This window comes from Megascapheus bottae, chromosome 5 (genome assembly GCF_031878675.1).
Source record: "Megascapheus bottae isolate mThoBot1 chromosome 5, mThoBot2.hap1, whole genome shotgun sequence".
NCBI classification, from domain to species: domain Eukaryota; kingdom Metazoa; phylum Chordata; class Mammalia; order Rodentia; family Geomyidae; genus Megascapheus; species Megascapheus bottae.
Window position 1 is genome coordinate 58,773,098 of NC_143513.1, and position 5,886 is coordinate 58,778,983.

The following is a 5,886-nucleotide window of genomic DNA, read 5'->3' on the forward strand; positions in this document are numbered from 1 at the left end:
AAGTAAGGACCATTTCTTTCTGTTACATATAAATTATACCTGACTTGTAAAATACTACCTTGAAAGTGATTATTTTCCTGCAGTTTATCTACAAATGTAGTGATCCTCATGAATACCATGCAGGTTCCTATTTGCTATGCAGTCAGTGAAGGATTAATTTCAAGTTATATGATTTAATAAAAATAGAAAATCCAGGGCCAGGAGTTTGGCCTAATGGTAGAGTGCTTGCCTAGCATGCACAAAGACCAGGGTTCAATTCCTAGGTACCACATACCTAGAAAAGCTAGAAGTGGTGCTGTGGCTGAAGTGGTAGAGTGCTAGCCTTGAAGAAAGCACAAGGACAGTGCTTTGGCTCTGAGATAAAGCCCAAAACTGGGGGAAAATGTTTATATATATTTTTTTTCCATGTAGTCTGATCAGGTTTGCAAAATAGAGTCAATGAAATAATAGCTATCATTGTCTCTATGAAGTTGCTTCCACTTTCATTTTTAATTCTAGCCTTTCCCAGCATGAGCTGTGGACTTGTTAAACTTTTTAAGGACTTGGGCCATCAAAGTTTCCTCCAAAGATTATGCAAGTTAGCTATTGAAGAAAAAATGGCTGTGGAAAGCATGTTATTTTCAACAATAACATCAGGTTTATTTGTTCTTATCATGAAAAACATAGCTTGCTTTTGTCTAGTGAAATACATACATAACAGTTGAAACATGCACTTGAAGGAAATATAATTACTTAAGAATTTTCTCTTGTCAAACTCGCACTTAGTTTTCTTTTGTGCATTCTTTTTTATTTTTATTTATTTATTTTTTTTGCCAGTCCTGAGCTTGAGCTTTCTCAAGGCTAGTACTCTATCACTTGAGCCTCAGCACCCTGCCAGCTTTTTTCTAAGTATGTGATACTGTGGTACCGAGGAATTGAACCTGGGCCTTCATGCATGCTAGGCAAGCACTCTATCACTAGGTCAAACTCCTGACCCTCTTTTGTGCATTCTTATCTGAAAACATTTCAGTGGGTATACTTTAATTTTAGTTAGCCTACAAATATTTACTTGAACTTTCAAGTATTAGAAATTGACTGGCTAAAAGTTAGACAGAGAGAGAGAGAGAGAGAGAGAGAGAGAGAGAGAGAGAGAGAGAGAGAGACATAAATACAAATATTTGCCTATTTTCTGTCTCCTCTCTTATTTTGGTCTAATAAATAAATCTATTACCTTTCTAGATGGAAGAAATTACTGGGACTAGGAAGTTCTATCTTTATCTTAAATTTTAAAAAGGCTATCTATATTTTTGTAATAAGCAGACCTGTTATTGCTCCTCCCATATCAACCTGGGGAGCACATCACATCAAGGAAATGGAAACCTATTGGCCCAGTGCTCATTTCCTGGTCTTGGGACAGCACCTGGCTGAGATGTTGCAGGCTGCCTTGTTGGAAGGTATGGCTGTGGTTTGTGATGTAAATCAAGGCCACCTCTGGGATAGACCCCCAACCCTTCAGTACGTGATTCCTCTTCTTTACCTATACTGAGAGTATTTTCCCTACCCTGCCCACCTTTGAGCTGATAGGCTCCTGCATCCTATATTATCTGAATGTACTTCCTCAATAAACAAGTTCCTTCCTTGACTTGTCTCCCTTACATGTCTGATTGTCCTCCTACGAGGGAGGGCTGGGTACGTGCTGAAGATCAGTGGGTCAGTCAGCTCTTTCTTTCTAGGCTCCTCCTGGTAGGGGCTTGTTCTCCATATCCCTCCTGCAGGTTGGGAGGGACCAAGGACTAAACCCCCCCCCCCCCCCCCCGACACAAAGTATGCTAGCATCTAGAAAAGATCTTGTGACTCTAAGTGTGTGCCTAGGCTGTCAGACTGAGAAAACTATAATGAAGAGTTTCCCCTTACCTTCTCTTTTATTTGATTTCTTCTTGCCCTATTTCATTTTATTTTTCTTCTCCATTGCAGACAAAGAAATTCTCTCGTCAGTCAGTGAAGAGGGTTTTAATAGCTGCAACACCTTAACACTGTTGTGTGATCATGACTGTGCTGATTCTTATGACTGTGCTGATTCTTGGTTGCATCTTTCACAGTGGCTGCCATAAAGCCACCTCATATTAAATGTGCACCTACAGAGTTATTCACAGGTCCAGACTATATTTACTTCATTTCTATATCCTTGTTACCTAGCAAGATGTTTAATCGATTGTGAGCTCTTAATAAATAAGGATTAAATGAATCTGAAGCAGAGGTGAGAGTCTCAGGGTTAGCCTGGTTGTTATTGCATTGCTTAACCTGATCATAGTAGGCCAGGGGAAGAGGTGCTGTCCTGATGCTGGTTTACCAAAAACACTACAAATAATGTTTGTCTCATTAATCTCATCCTCCTGTAGGCACTGTCTTTCCTTCAGCCTTAGAAAATTATAATAAAGGAACGTCTGATCTCCAATTCATTTCACCAGATTATCCTTTAAGTGAATTTGTTAGCCAGACCATAACCACAGAATATTGTGTGCATACTTATTAAATAAGCATAAAGCTGTGTTTGCTGTGAGAGTTCCTAACCAACATTTTCCTTCTTATTTTCTATAATATGTCCATCACCAGTCTGGCTTCAAAGGTATTCCCAGGAGCCAGAATGCTGGGGTCCTAATCTGAGCTATATTATTGGCAAGCCATGGACCTTCGGTAGGTAAAGGACTTAGTTTCCCTGTACTCCAGTTTATAAGGGAAAAAGTAATAGGCTTAAAATTTCCATTGTGCAGATCGTATAGTTACAATATATAACTTAATCATTTAAAACACGTAAACAGGGCCGGGAGTTTGGCCTAGTGGTTAAAGTGCTTGCCTAGCATGCATGAAGACACAGGTTCCATTCCTTGGTACCACATACGTAGAAAAAAGCCGGAAGTGGTGCTGAGGCTCAAGTGGTAGAGCTCTAGCCTTGAGAAAGTCCAAGGACAGTGCTCAGGCCCTGAGCTCAAGCCCAGGACTGGCAAAACAAACAAACAAACAAAAAACAAAAAAAAACACGTAAACATCCAAGTGTATTTTCTTCTCAAATTTACCCATTTCTTTGTCACCCAGTCACCCTCTGGTAGATCTTACCCATTCCATTTCTTTTCTTTTTCTTTTTTATTTTATTTTATTTTATTGTCCATTGGGGGGCTTGAACTCTGGGCCAGACACTGTCCCTGAGCTCTGCAGCTCTACCTCTTGAGCAACAGCACCACTTTTGGTTTTCTGGTGGTTAATTGGAAATAAGAGTCTCATGGACTTTTATGACTGGGCTGGCTTTGAACGGAGATCCTCAGATCTGAGCCTCCTGAGTAGCTAGGATTAGAGGCCTGAGTCACCACCTCCAGTTCACCCATGTCATTTCTGTCCAGATTGGTTTCTGTCCCTTTAAAGTGACTTGTTTTGAATTAATTGCCAAATAAGTACTAGATTTTTGCTTGTAATGCTATGATTGCCAAATTACCATTCTAGAAAACACAACTGTAACATCTGTGATTACCCTATTATTGATCTCTGATGCAGCAAACTGTAGGAAATCATCATGCCTTGGTATTTGTCGCCATATTTATCTCAACCTTCTTTTACTTGGACTTACTTGATCAACCCTAAGTTGTAGCCAGCTGCGTTCTTAATAATTTCCCTTATTCAAATTACTTGACTCAGTAACTCCACATATGCCCCAATTTATGAAAACATATAATTTTGACAACTTCACTATAATATGGTTCAGAGATTTTCTCCAGTTAAAGCCATTCTGGTCCTTTCAGTCCCCAAACCCTTGATTTTTTTGTTTTTTATTTTTTGCTTGAGCTCAGGGCCTGAGCACTGTCCTTGAACTTTCTCAAGACTAGTTCTACCACTTGAGCCTCAGCACCACTTCTGGCTTTTTTCTATGTATGTGGTACCAAGGAGTCAAACCCAGGTATTCGTGCATGCTAGGCAAGCACGCTACCACTAGGCCAAACTCCTGCCCCCCCCCCAAACCCTTGATTTTTAACAGTAGCAATATTTTTCAAAATAAATTTAAATTAATAATTTTCCTTCCTGAAATGAAGCTTTTGGGAAGAAAGTCTCCCTATAACACCCATGAATTGTATTCAAACCTCTAAATGTATAATTGAAAATTGGAAAAATGATTTTTAAGTGGAGGAGTCTGTGCCTTCATAGCTTTTTATTAGTCAGCTTAAATATACCACTGTTATAAATGAATTCATCATTTCTATTGGTTAAGGCAAACACTTAAATCCCATCCATGGTAGTGCAGCTACTCTAAAGATATGCGGAAGGATTCTAGTCAAAGCCCAGACCTGACAAAAAGGAAAGACCCTATCTGATAAACTAAAAAAGGCTGGAGACATGAATCAAGTTGCACAGCACTTGCCAACTAAAACCTCAAGGCTTGACTTCAAATCGTAGTGTTGTTACAAAAAGGAGAAAACAATTCATAAAAAAATTCACAAATCCTATTATTTGCTATCCAGTTTATCAAGAATGACTTTAAGAAGTAGTATTGTTTAATGTAATGATTCTCAAAGTGTAGTCTCTTGACTAGCAGTACGAAATCCACCTGAGATTGGAAAAAACTTAGTTTCCTTTCTGGGTAGGTTGCTCTGGAAACTTTGGGGATGAGGCTCTGAAATCTGTGTTTGTTTCTTTCTCTCTCTCTTTCTCTCTCTCTTTCTCTCTCTCTTTCTCTCTCTCTTTCTTTCCTTCCTTCTTTCTTTCTCTCTTTCTTTCTTTCTTTCTTTCTTTCTTTCTTTCTTTCTTTCTTTCTTTCTTTCTTTCTTTCTTTTCTTTCTTTCTTTTCACCAGTCCTGGGGTTCGGCTCAGGGCATGAGCACTGTCCTTGGGTTTTCTCAAGGCTAGAGCTCTACCATTTGAGCCACCATACCATTTCTGTTTTTTTTTTCTATGTACGTGATACCGATGAATTGAACATGGGTCTTTGTGCATGCTAGACAAGCCCTCTACCACTAGTCCAAACTCCTAGCCATGAAATCTGTTTCTTAAGTCATCATAGGGATTTTGATCCAACTCTTAAGTTTGAAAACCATAAATCAATAAAGTAAACTGCAGAGTCAGATTGTTTAGTTCATCCACTGCCTTTTCCTATTATTAGTAGAACATTTATTTGCCATTCTATATTTCTGTTTCTTCATCTTTGAGAATAACAATAAATGGGGCTGTTATGCTGATGTAATGAGTAAATACAGAGAAGGTGCTTAATATGGAACTTTATCCCTTGTTGCTACTTAATAATCATGAGTTGTTAGTCTTGCAAGATCACTGTTGTCATAGAGTGCATTTTCTATGGGGTATCCCTCATATTTTCCAATTCTATTAACTTTATACCCAGTGTCCATTCTTTTCAATGAATGGAATTGAATTCATAGAGTCTCACATGTTAGGCAAGGGCTCTTATTAAGCTATATCCACAACATCCTGAATATTTTTGTTAGTCAAATAATTATGGTAAGTTTGGTGAGAAAATGAGCCTTCTGATTCACCAAGCTCGATTTTATTTCTCTGCATCATTCCACATTATATATGAGATTTTTATAAGTCAAAGAAAGGAAACTTTTTTTTTTTTTTTTGCCAGTCCTGGGCTTGAGCTCAGGGCCTGAGCACTGTCCTTGGACTTTCTCAAGGCTAGAGCTCTACCACTTGAGCCTCAGCGCCACTCTCAGCTTTTTCCTATGTATGTAGTACCAAGGAATCAAACCAGGGTCTTCGTGCATGCTAGGCAAGCATTCTACCACTAGGCCAAACTCCCGGCACCAGAAAGTAAACTTTTATTCTACTGTAATTTGTTGATTCATGGTTTCTTAAATGGTCTTCTAGGTTTTCAAGCCTATCATCATACTTTCCTAATTTCTTTTCTAA

The 5,886-nt window shown here is 38.7% G+C and overlaps 1 long non-coding RNA gene across 1 annotated transcript in view; it reads left to right on the forward strand.

Moving 5' to 3' along the window:
- LOC150063457 (uncharacterized) overlaps positions 1-2,143 on the forward strand; it is a 3,984-nt gene extending 1,841 nt beyond the window's left edge. Inside the window, exons 2-3 of the long non-coding RNA XR_016535426.1 lie at positions 1,300-1,433; positions 1,954-2,143. This is a non-coding gene — a long non-coding RNA (uncharacterized LOC150063457). The remainder of the gene's footprint in view (positions 1-1,299; positions 1,434-1,953) is intronic.
- The last annotated feature ends 3,743 nt before the right edge of the window (positions 2,144-5,886 follow it).